The sequence below is a fragment of the Delphinus delphis genome, chromosome 10, assembly GCF_949987515.2.
Source record: "Delphinus delphis chromosome 10, mDelDel1.2, whole genome shotgun sequence".
Classification (NCBI taxonomy): domain Eukaryota; kingdom Metazoa; phylum Chordata; class Mammalia; order Artiodactyla; family Delphinidae; genus Delphinus; species Delphinus delphis.
The window spans coordinates 79,415,671-79,429,438 of record NC_082692.2 but is presented as its reverse complement, the minus strand read 5'-3'; positions in this window follow the sequence as shown (position 1 = coordinate 79,429,438).

The window sequence follows — 13,768 nt, the reverse complement described above, 5'->3', positions numbered from 1 at the left end:
TTGACCCCTTGGTCTGGGATAATTTTATTTGATTCCCCTTTAGATCCCATTAGTTCCTGAGCTCACGTTTTGACCAGAGTTACGGAAAATGTACCGTCTGGTAACCAGTCTCATCAGGTCACCCACAGAAGTGTTTTCTCTTTGGTACTTACCTAACAGCCTTCTTCAGAAGATGTGGGTGTCATTTTTGTCCTGGATGAGAGAGAAGATTAAGATGGTTCATAAAGAAGTAAGATGCCCAGTGAGGTAGTCTTGTGGCACAGTGTCCCCTGCCTGCTTTCTGTTCTAACGTGTATTTTGGTATGAAGATACCCTGTGATTCTCTCCTTATTTTTTTCTGAAATTTCCTCCAGTCTCCTTGCTCAGTTTTAGTTTCCTTTACCCTGCCTTTCATCATGTTGTAAGTTCCTTCTGTTAGCTACCAGAAACATAGGCCTCACTAGGAGCTCTGTCTCATTTAATAACTTGCTTGAAAGAAAGAAAAGTGTCAAGGAGCATGTAAATCTTTCCCAGTTTCTAGATATACTCAGCTGAACGTAAATTTGAGATACTTCCTTTGAAAGGGAATCATGGCTTTCTTATCTCCGTGGCTTTCCTGATAATTTGAGTTGTGTGCATGTTCTTTTTTTTTTTTTTTTAAATAGATTTATTTTATTTATTTATTTAGGCTGCATTGGGTCTTTGTTGCTGCACGTAGGCTTTCTCTAGTTGCGGCTAGCAGGGGCTACTCTTCGTTGCAGTGCGCGGGCTTCTCATTGCAGTGGCTTCTCGTTGCAGAGCACGGGCTGTAGGCGCGCAGGCTTCAGTAGTTGTGGCTCGAGGGCTCTAGAGCGCAGGCTCAGTAGTTGTGGTGCACGGGCTTACTTGTTCCACGGCATGTGGGATCTTCCCAGACCAGGGCTCAAACCCATGTCCCCTGCGTTGGCAGGCGGACTCTTAAGCACTGCGCCGCCAGGGAAGTTCCTGTGTGCATGTTGTGAGATTGGGAGTTTCTTCTTGGGCAGTTCTGGGGGCAGCCTGATTGCTTCTATCTTGGAAACAAAATCATCTCCCACTTGTACACTTCTGCTATCACAGATAGCTCCTCTCTGCTTGAAGACAGAAAAACATAAATATCTTTTAGATTTGTTTTGAAACAGATTAGACACCCTAGATTTCACTTGAATTGGTGTGTGTGTGCACGTGCCTACATGGATATGAGTGTGCGTGTGTATTTTGGTGGGGGAAGGAAGAGAAAACGCTGTGCCATGGAAAGAACACAGGACAAGGAATTTGGAATTCCAAATCAGAATCTTGGTTCTGTCTGTCCCCGGACTAAGTTGTATAACCCTGGGCACATCATCCCACTCCCCTGACCTCAGTTTTTTCATCTGAAAATGTAAATAATAATAATTCTCACCTATCCTCAGCAAAATGCTGGCTTGAGGATATGAACAAAAGCTTTTTACATATGAGAACATTTTTATTAGAATTGCTTCTTCCCCTCCTATGGTTAATCATTCATTCATTGGTTCATCCATTCAGTAATGATGGGGAGTGATGTGATGTGACTTTCTGGAGGGGAACGTGAGTGGAGGTGGGGGAACAGTAGGGTGGCTGCAGTCATCTAGGAAGGAAGTGCGAGTGTCCTAGACCCAGTGGTGGCTGAGAAGGTGGAAAGAAGTGAATGATTCAAGTTACGATAGAGTGCACTGATCAGAATCTTTTTGGGGGAAATAAAACTGAAGTTTAAATAACTGAAGAACAAGATGAGTTCTTGGGGACAAATATGTAGAAAAGTGTGCCCTGAGAAGGAAGAGGTCAGTGAGGTTTAGGTGGGAACTACTTCCTGTTTTGTTTTGTTTTTAGAAAGGAAAAGGAAGAAAGTTGCTTTCCATGTAAAAGATCACAAGCCATCAGATTGATGGCTTTTCATTTTAAGTAACATATGGTATGAATGATTTCTTTCTTTATTAACTTCCAGTTACTTTAATTTCTCAGGGTGTGGTAATAGCAACCTCAAAACCCCAAAGAAACGTAAACTTTGTAGCATGGTTCAGAATGACTTTTATATTTTATTGAACAAAGGCTGGCTTGTGGGACAGTCACAATATCTGTGGGTTGTGTCAAGACACAGACTCACAGTAGAGCTGCTGACACTTTCATTTGCCTGTTAACACAGTCATTGTTCACAGAATCAGAATCAACGCATCAGTGCTAGTCTGTGGAATAAAGGCTGCATTGCAGATCTGCATAATGGTAATCAGCCTGTTGCCTGACTCATTTATTCTTTTTTTTACATCACTGAGTGACAAATGTACGGCACGTGGATAGGAGTTCTGTTGGTTGAAAATATCACAATAGCAGACAACAGTCTTTAGAGACTGTGATTGAACTAACTACAATAAGTATGTCTATGTTCATTACATTCTCCACTTCTAGATCAGCCAATTCACGTGTTTTATGGGAATACACCATTATTATTCCATCTAAATAAATGAAGGACACACATTTATATAATTTTTCATTCACATAGTACTGTGCATTATCTAGCTATATTTGGAGGGAATCATTTATTTTTTAATTTTTAAATTATTCATGCATTTGGTGAGCATGTGTTTTACCATATGCTAGCCATTGTTTTAGGCACAGGGATTCACAGAGGACGGGCAGACATTACTTCTGCTCTTCTGAATAGGGAACACTGACACATACCTTAAATTAAATATTGAATATTAAATAATATTGAATATATTACAGTGAATAATATAATAAGTAAATATATAATAAATGAATAATGATAATGAATTGTTCATTATTTTAGTAAATTAAAGTCAGTAAAATAATTGCAAATTAGTAATTTCAAGTTGTAATACTATGCAGGGCCTAGTATATTGTGGGAGGGATTTGAATTTTAGTCCAAGTGTAGTGGGGTAGCCGTGTAAAGTTTTAGGCAGGGGAGTATTGAGACCTGGTGTTGTAGGTTAAAGACTATAATTTTGCTTCTGTGTGAAGAGTAGATTGAGCAGAAATAGAATAGCCAGTACTCACAATAAAAGATGCTCAACATAATTAGTCATTAGGGAAAGGCAGATCAAACTATAATGAGGTACTACAATGAGATATCAATTCATATCCACTAGGAAGACGATAATCAAAGTGACAGATGCAATAAGTGTTGGCAAGAATGGAGAGGAACTGGCATCTCAGATATTGTCGGTAAGAATGTAAAATAGTACAGCCACTTTGGAAAATAGGCCATTTCTCAAAATATTAAAGATAGAGTGAACCATATGACCCAATGATTCTACTCCTAGGTATATACCCAGGACAAACAAAAATATATGCTCATAGAAATACTTGTATATGAATGTTAAGAGCAGCATTATTCATAATAGTGAAAAGGTAGAAATAATCCACATGTCCATCAGCTGATGAACTGTATATAAAATGTGCTATATCCATACAGTGCAGTATTTTTCAGCCACGAAAAGGAGTGAAGTACTGACACACGCTCCAACAAGGATGACGCTAGAAAACTTTATGCTTAGTAAAAGAAGCCCATCAGAAAAGACCAGATATTGTAGGATTCCTTTTATATGAAATGTCTAGAACTGGCAAATCCATAGAGACTGAAAGTGGATTAGTGTTTGCCCAGGGATAGAGGGTGGGGGTGAGGGCTGACTTAGTGGGTATGGGGTTTCTTTTCAGGGTGATGAAAATATTTTGGAGTTAGATAGTGGTGTTGGTTGCACAACTCAGTGACTCTACTAAAAACCGTAGAATTGTACACTTACATGGGTGAGTTGGTTAATATGTGTATTACATCTCAATAAAGACGTCAAGGAAAAGAGAAAAAGAAAGGAAACCAGTAAGAACATGGGTTATAAGTGGCCTTTGTTCTTGCTACAGGTCACAACTGGCGCACGTGGGGAATTAATGTGCCAGATACATACATACTAGCTGTCAGGATTCCCTCTGATCGCCCTCTGTATTCATACACCAGCCCCACAACATGACCTCCATTTCTCTGAACCAGCCCTGCACTTTTGTTCCTGCTTACCTTTGTTTAGGCTCTGCTGTTTTTCTTTTCCTTCTCTTTCTATTAGGAAAAAAAAATGTACAAATTCTACAAGGTCAGTTCAAATTCCTCCTTGAAACTCTCCTTGGTTGCCCAGTAATACATCATTATTGTTTTCTGTGGGTTCATTACATGTGGCTTGTGCCTCTGTAAGGTCTCAACCACATAGCATTTCAAGACTCATCTTGAATTCACTTCTTCTCTCCCTCCCTCCCTCGCTTCTCCTCTTCTCTCCTTCCTTTCCTTCCTTTCTTCTGCTCCAGCTCCTGTACGCTCTCTCTTTCCATCCCTTTTTGACAGTCAGAAGGAAGTTTCTCTTTAAATTCCCCAAATCTCTCTTCTCCTATTTGATATCTGTAAAACTGCTTACAGTTGGTTTTCCAAGACCTGTATAATAGATGTTCCTTGAACAGAGTTTCACCTTCTTCTCATTATAGCATCTCCCTCCTTCCAGAACTCAGCTTTGGCTAGCAGTTTCAAGCAGGATATATAGTAAGCAAGTTTTAAAATAATCCATTCAGCAAAATTTTCCAATAAATATTTATTAAGCACCTACTATGTGCCAGGCACCAGTTCTTAGGGATACAGCAGGGATCAAGACAGTTACGGTCTTTGATATTATTCAAGATCAGAAAATAACAAGTGTACTGCAGAGACAAATTGAGTGATGGGAGAAAGAGTAGAGTGAGTGAGTGTGAGGCATCTTAAGATTGAATGGCCAGGTAATGTCTGTGAGGAGACGTGACTTGAGCTGTGATCTGAATGACAAAAAGAAGCAAAAAAGCATCCAGGCAGAGGGAAAAGCTCATGTGTAGCCTCTAGTGTCAGAAGGTGCTTGGAGTGTCAAAGGACCTGACGAATGTTTTGTTTAGTGAGTCTGGTGGGCAAAGGAATGAGAGAGGCAGCAGTGCAGTTGGAGAACTAGCCACGGGCTAGATCTTCTGTAGTTCTGCATGTTGGTGGAAGGAGTTGAGATTTATTCTAATTCCAAGGAGAAGCCACTAGAGGATACTTGACACGTGTACCAGTTTCTAAATTTGTTGAAGTTTGGGGATTTCCTGTTTAAAACTTGTTTTGGTTTATGAAAAGTTAACATTCCAGGCCAGAAAGTGAAAAAAGGAAAGTGGAGAGTGGCTCAGGAGTTGGAACTCACTCTAGCTAAGCGTTAAACGGGTAAATAAGAACTCACAAAATACCAAGCTTGAAATGATAAAGGACATCTAGAGATGCTATTACCAGAGGTTACACAATAAGTATTGTGGGCTTCATATTTTTGCATAATCCAGTTCTAGCTTAAAAGCCCAAGGAAAGGATTCTTTTCTATCAGAAAGAGGTTTTTTTTGGTTTTTTTTTAGCGGTACGCGGGCTTCCCACTGCTGTGGCCTCTCCCGTTGCGGAGCACAGGCTCCGGACGCGCAGGCTCATCGGCCATGGCTCACGGGCCCAGCCGCTCCGCGGCATGTGGGATCCTCCCGGACCGGGGCACGAACCCTTGTCCCCCGCATCGGCAGGAGGACTCCCAACCCTCTATCAGAAGCCCTCTATCAGAAGCCCTCTATCAGAAAGAGTTTTAAAAGCCCTTCTCATTGTCACACAGAAGAGAGTATGGATCTTGTAATGGAACTGAAAATAGATTCGACTGGTTAAAGCGACAAAGAACTGTAGTATCACATTCTCAGCCAGCATTGTAAAGAGCATTTTGGAAGGAATGATGCATTCCAATAGACATCTACTGAATACACCAAATGCTTTAATAATGTTTATTCATTTTGGATATTGGAAAACTTGACTCCTAGGAATTTATCTTAAGGAAAAGATCAGAGATCTGCACAAACAATCACCAGCAAGTATGTTCAAGAATTTTTTAAAAATAGTAAAAATTTGGCAACCTTCTAAATATTTAGTAATAGGAGAACGGTTAAATAAATACTCCTAAGCAATGTAATATTCTTCATTAGGCATAATGATATGGTAGGAGAATACCTAATGACAAGGATTTTTTTTTTCTATGAAGTATGGTTAAGTGAAAAATATGATATTTTTTCCAATTATTGATGGTTAAGTGGAAACAAATTAGGTTACAAAATACCATGTATACTTTATTCTTAGTTCTGAGATTGTATATTTAAGAAAAAAAGGAATAAAACTTTTCCAAAATGTTAACAGTGGTTATCTCTGAGAGAGTGGATAAAAGAAGATTTAAAATTTTCTCCCTTTCAATTTATTTTTCTTCCTTTTAGTTTATTTTCTGAAATTTCTAAAGTGAATATAAGTAAAAACTAATGTCCATTAATCAAGAATTAATAAAAGTCCATTAATCAAGAATTAATTAATAAAAATAGCTGAAGATTTACTTGCTGTTCGCCAGGCAGTAACTGCTTTACCTTATCATAAATAAGTTTATTTAATGCTTACAATCATTTTTCGAGACAGGTAATCCATTTACTGTTGACAAAATTGAGGCACAGAGATGTTAGTAATATACCCAAATCACACATCTAGCAAACATTGGTGCTGGGTTTAGAATCCCAGGCATTCTGATGCTGAAGTCCACCCTTTTAATTCGGATACTATGTTTCTAACAAATACCTAAACAGAAAGTAAAAAGTTTGTCCGTTACCAGACACAGAATGAGAACTGTTTCCTCCACTTCTTTGTTAAGAGGTTATCACCAGTTCCTCAGGAGTGGCTCCAGACTACATGTCTTCGATTACCAATTTTATAGAATGTGGATTCCATCGTTTTCCATGAGCCTCTCAGGTTTTGTGATTAAACACATCTGTGTATTCCCATATGTAGGTACTTAGACAAGAGGCTCATACCAGACTTTATGAGTTAAGATTCTGGTGTCTCTCCAATGGGAAAAACCAGGTAAACTGATTGTGCGTAGTTGTCTTAAGTAGGCTTCTGTCTCACTGGGGCTGCAGTGTGCTACCCCACTTCCTCTTATTGTGTCCTTGTGTCAGATGGCTTGGGCTGGCGCTTGTCATGTATACCTTTTATAAGGTATTTAGATTATTTTAGCAAGAAGAACACGCACTAAGAGACATGAAAAAGAAGACTTTACCCCAGGAATGAAACTGGAATAAGATGTCAGAAGAGACTGTGGTCCGATTCACTTTGCTGTACACCTGAAACTAACACAACATTATAAATCAACTATACTATAATAAAAATTAAAAACAAAAAAGAGGCTCTGGTGAGAACTGCCCCATAACCATGACCATGACAATAGCATGTATCACGTAACACATATTATTATTACTTATTGAAGTATAGTTGATTTACAATGTTGTGTTAGTTTCAGGTGTACCGCAAAGTGACACACACACACACACACACACACACACACACACACACATATAGTCTTTTTCAGATTCTTTTCCATTATAGGTTATTACAAGATATTGAAAGTAATTCCGTGTCATACACTAAGTCCTTGTTGTTTATCTATTTTATATTTAGTAGTGTGTATCTGTTAATCCCATACTCCTAATTTATTCCCCGTCCCCACCTTTCCCCTTCGGTAACCATAAGTTTGTTTTCTGTGTCTGTGAGTCTATTTCACATAACAAATAATATTAATAAGTGCTTGCTAAGTGCACATAGTACATGTAATTCCCATTACTCCTCACAACAGTCTATGAGATGTGTGTGATCATTCTCCCCACTGATGCCAGGAGAGATAAATTGCCCAAGGCCGTGCAGTAAGCACTAGTGCTTTTCATTACAGGGCTATTTTAGCTCCCACAAAGGCAAATGGCATCTTTGACAGCCAACACCCTGCATCTCTGTTCCTTCCTCAAATAGAAATCCTTAAATTATTATTTTCATGATTGTTTTACTTCTACTAAGAGATAAATGAAAGTTTTGCTTTTTGTGGGCTTTCAGTGTTCCTTGTGAGAGAACCTTTTCCAACCTATTATAAAAACTCTTCATTGAAATGTCTGTGTTCCTTCAGCTGCCCCTGGGGACTCGTGATCCTGAGTTGCGCTGGCAGAGAATGTGGTGCTTCACTATAAGGGGCTTTGGGAGTGGTCTGATCACTGTGAAGTGATGGCTGAATCAGGATGGCTAGAAGCCTTTGGAATCTGACAAATTCACAACCTTTTTTATTTACCTGCTGGTTGGAAGATCAGAGCCATGTTTCAGGGATACCCCTTCTGTCTCTGTCAGCTGCTTACCAGAAATCCCTAACTGGTTGTCAGCAATTATGCTCTGGTCCTCCAAATTGGACATTCCCATTTGAATGCATCATCACTTCAGCGTGGGTCATTTTCAGCCAGTATTTAACATGGCACCTTTCCCCCATGGGCATTCTGTACTGACTCCCACTCTCCTGTCCTGAAAAAGATACTCCCTTTCACCTTGCTTTTTAGCATACACTCTAAGTGGTTACAGTGTTTATAACCTCACCTTCGGTATTGCCTTTCTCTTTTTAGCCCATTCTTCAATGAATTATAATGCATCTTTAAAGGATAATCACTCCTCCCCTCAACAGAAAAAACAATCAGTGTTCATTTTACAATATCAAAGAGGTGAAAAAGAGAAAATGAAAATTACGTGCAATTAAGGTGCTCAGAGATTACTATTACCATTATACAAGTGTCTTCTCTTTTGTATTGGTACCTGTGTCCTATACTTTACAGGTAGAGATATGCATATAAGCTGTACGCCAATGAAAATGTATTTTATAAATTTATTTATTTATTTATTTTTGGCTGCATTGGGTCTTCAGTGCTGCGCACGGGCTTTCTCTGGTTGCGGTGAGCAGGGGCTACTCTTTGTTGCAGTGCGTGGGCTTCTCATTGCGGTGGCTTCTCGTTGCGGAGCACGGGCTCTAGGTGCATGGGCTTCAGTAGTTGTGGCACGTGGGCTCAGTAGTTGTGGTGCATGGGCTTAGTTGCTCCATGGCATGTGGGATCTTCCCAGACCAGGGCTCAAAACTGTGTCCCCTGCATTGGCAGGCGGATTCTTAACCACTGTGCCACCAGGGAACTCCCATGAAAATTTATTTTAAAAATTGACGTCATTTAATGGTTCTGACAAACCTAGGGGCAGGACAGGAGTAAAGACGCAGACATAGAGAATGGACTTGAGGACACGGGGAGGGGGAAGGGTAAGCTGGGACGAAGTGAGAGAGTAGCATGGACATATATACACTACCAAATGTAAAATAGATAGCTAGTGGGAAGCAGCTGCATAGCACAGGGAGATCAGCTCCATGCTTTGTGACCACCTAGAGGGGTGGGATAGGGAGGGTGGGAGGGAGACGCAAGAGAGAGGGGATATGGGGATATATGTATTCATATAGCTGATAAACTTTGTTATACAGCAAAAACTAACACAACATTGTAAAGCAATTATACTCCAATAAAGATGTTAAAAAATTAAAAAAACAATTGACTGCAACCTCAGGTGACTAGCCAAGGAAGATGGACACATTTGTTTGGGATAATTGCTGTTTTGTTCAAGCTAATGCTTATTTTTCCCCTTTAAAAAGCATACATCCATTGTACTGCACAAATATTCAGTGTATAGTTTAAGTCTTACATACGTATATACCATGTAACAACCCCCAAGATTAAGACAAAATGTTTTCAGCATCCTGCACCCCAGAAAATTCCCTCGTGGCCCTTCCCAGTGAAGAACCCGTTTTCCCTAAGAGGACTATTCTGACCTCTTTCACCGTAGATTAGTTTTGTCACTTCTTAAACTTTATATAAATGGAATCATCCAGTGATAATAATAATCTCCCTTCAGTGTCTGATTTCTTTTGATTAATATTATGTCTGTGAAAGGCATCCATGTTGTTGCATTAACAGTAGTTTGTTCTTTTAAGAACATGGCTGCATAGTATTCCTTGTGTGAATACACTACAGTTGATTTTGTTGATGAACAATTTTGGGTTGTTTCTAGTTTTAGGCTTTGATGAATAAAGATGTTATTTTGAAGGAGGCTGAGTCCTTTGTAGTGATTGCGTCGTTGCCCAGCTTCTCCCTATGCCCAGTCCTGCTCCTTTCCTCTTTATCCCACCATCAATTTTGAAGTTCTCCTTAATAATCGTCTCTCATGGCGATAATCTCCATCTCACAGTCCACTTCCTGAAAACCTTACCTGCAACAACAGCCTGGATGGATATATGTCACATTGGCTGTGCTGTTTTATTTTGCTCTAAGACTTGGAAACACTAAACCTTAGAAGTCAAGTTTTCATAAGGTCCTGGTCACAAAAGGGATAGAACCTGGCATGCCAGGTGCACTGTCAGATTGAATGTCATGGTCAGTAGTAATGTACCAAAAACACGAATGAGAGTTCTCTAGATTTTTAGGCAAAAGCTTCATGTAAAATGAGAAGAGTAGTGGTGTAGGAGGTGTCATCTGGCTTTGCGTGTACAAAATGAATTGAGAAGAAACCTGTTTTGGACAATTATAAGAGTTCTGACATAAGGAAACAATAAGAAGGGAGGGAGGGATGGGAGAACCTTTGTGAAGGTTGGAGGCCCAGCTTGAGGTCATTAAAGCTGTGTGTAGGTATGTCAGTGCAGAAAACGGAGAAGTTAATGATGACACCCATGCTCTGAATCCAAATGGCTGGGATTACATTTCTTGTTCCATTCATTTAGGCTTTGGGGAAGGGGAAAAAAGAGGGTAAAGGAGCATGCTTTTGATAAACACCATGTGTGGGGGTCAGGAGATGCAGTGTTCAGTTTAAGAGTATGGTAGAACCATAAAAAAAAAACTATCAAGGAATAGGAGATATGGGTCTTTTATGGACAAAGAGATTTTAAAAAGAGGGATAAAGATCTGGGGGTCACATCATGTAGTTAACAAGTTACCCCAAGACTTATCAGGTGAAAAAGACAGTATATTTCTTATTTCACAGATCTGTGGGTCAGGAATCCAGGGGCGCCTTAGCTGGGTTTCTCATGGGGCTGCAGTCATCTCAAGGCTTAACTGGGAAGGATTTGCTTCTTAGCCCACTTACGTGTTTGTTGGCAGGATTCACTTCCTTGTGAGTTGTTGGACCGAGTTTCAGTTCCTCATGAGCCCTTGACCATTCTCGATTGGTTGCCACATTGGTCTCTCCACAGGGCAACAGACCACATGGTAACAAGGGAGCGAGAAGGTGAGAGAGAGTGCCAGCAACAGACAGAGAAGGCTAGCAAGACGGAAGTCAGACTCCTTTGTAACCCCATCATGGAAATGACATCCCATCACCTGTATTATATTCTGTTTGTTAGAAGTGAGTCACTAGGTCCTGTACATACTCGTGGGAAGGAGATTACAGAAAGGTGTGGGTCCCAGGAGGTGAGGATCATTGGGAACCCTGCCAGAATTTGCCAACCACATTTGTTTAAAGTAATATTGGAGGACATGGTGCTGATACAATACAGAAAAACTCTCTAAGCATTTTCGGCCACCTGTAACTTTGCAGTTAGGAACTTCCAGAAGAACATTAGAAATGTTTTCCTTTGATAGCGGGCCATATGTCAGTGGAGGTGTTTCTGGCGTTTATTAATGCACTCAGTAACTTGATTTGAAAAGTGAACTGTGCAATACTGTATAATTTCAAACACTTTTCTAGCAAAAATGTATTACTTCAATTAGACTGATTTAAAGCTGTTAGGATTGTCAGAAATGATTTTTAAGTGGATATGTCAAGGTAAAAACAGCAGTTGTCAAGTGAAGAAAGCAGTAATTTGTGCCTGTGCTGATTGGCTTATGAGCAATTGGGTCTTTAAATACTAACTGAGCATTTGTGCTTACCATTTCTCTTCTGGAAGCCATTCTGGCAGTGAGGGATTCAAACTGTTGGAATGCTATTGTTTGTGGTAAATATTTGTCCTATGACTAGGGAATTAAATTTGGCTTCTACCCTGTAATATAGACAAAAGCATCAGTAAGAAGTGAAAGCATTTAAGCAACTCATTTCACCAGTTGGTCAAACACACAGCATAAGCGAAGCATTCTGGGTGATTACAGAGTGGAATAATAACAATAATAACGACTACTCTTTGATGAGAGCAAGTCAGGTGACTTGAAGCCCTTGAAAAAGCTTGAATTCTATTTGCAATCTTTTTAGGCTATTAATTTCTTTAGCAAGCCTTTGTTATTGGGCAGTGGAAAGGAGGGCTTTTGCTTGACCTCTGTGGCAGGGTTTCTTAGTAGTGGCACTACTGACATTTTGAGTCACATAATTCTTTGTTGTGGGGTGCTGTCCTGTTCATTGTAAGATGTTGAGCAGCATCCCTGGCTTCTACCCACTAGACGCCGATAGCTTTGCTTCCCCTATCCCAGTTGTGACAATGAAATATATTTCCAGACATTGTGAGAGGTACCTGGAGGTGGAGGGAGAGAGGCAAAATCACCACACTATGGGAATTACCACACTTTGCAATTAACATTCTAAATTAACAAGAGGTACTGTTATCTTTTACCTCTTGCATTTATGAATATGTTGTCTTTTCTCTTGGTATTCAAAAGCAAAATTCCATATGCTATATATAGGATAATTCATTATTTTATTCATTGAGCCAATAAACATTCATTGAGTGCCTACTGCATGCAATGGACTTTACCTAGGCATTATAAAAGATACAGAAAAAAAAAAAACTGTTACAGACTTTTGTCCTTAACAAGCTTGAGATCTTAGAGGAGGTGGAGTAGGGATTTAGGTCATGAATATGCATAACTGTAATGCAAGTAGGAAGCATTCAATTTGACGAAAGAGGTAAAATTTATGAAATGTCTTAAAGGAGGGGAACTTTTATTTTCCTTTTGCAGACCAGTGGTAGATGAGAAGTTCATTCCTGAGCTGGGATTCTGGAATCTGAGTTTAACAGGGTGAGGCTGACCTACTGTTTGCAGTATGAGAGCAGATTTGGAGTTGGAACTAGAACTCTGGAATAAAACATCAAATCAATAGGGCCAGGGCGAGAGATGGAAACCCAACCTAAAGCCTTCGTGTGGGTTCTCAGCCAGAAATGGCAAGATGGAGGAAGCATATTTAATACCAAAAATGGGAGGAACCTGGAGAAGGTTCCTGAAACACTGCTAAACAGCACTTGGTCCCTTTTGTAGGAATCTGCTAACACACCCAAGACGCAACAGGGGCTGTAAGAGCACTGAACTGGTTTGATGGGAGGGAGGCCTCCAGTGGGACCACAGTTACTCTTCCATTACTCATGGTACCCCGTAGCTCAGGACTGGTATATGAAGAGCAATTCAAGCCGAATACAGGCAGTAGAAGAGTAGCCATCAGAGGGTACCAGGTACCTCCCACCGACCAGCCACGTGTTCACCATCTCCACCATCAGAGCTTTGTTGTGTGGGTGAGCCTTCCAAAAAAAAAAAAAAATTCTCCTAGAGATGATGTTATTATCCACAAACCTCATGGTGCTGAAATTCTCAACGTCTATTCCAAGACTGTTAATAGGTGTTACCTTGAAGAGTTTAATCAACAAATTTGTTTTTGAAATGTGAGTTAAAAAATTAAACACATTTGTTTACTGCACAACTTGTCAGAGTCATTAAGGTGCATCATACGTCTCAAATGGAGGGATATAATATGAAAACATTTCCAGATTATTTGATTACTAAGCTCTTTTGTTGTGTAACATCTCATGAGAACATGGTCTAGTCTACGGGCTTTGTACAGCCCTGCCTGGTTATCAATGAGTTGGTGGAATGAGAGCCTGTTGTCAGC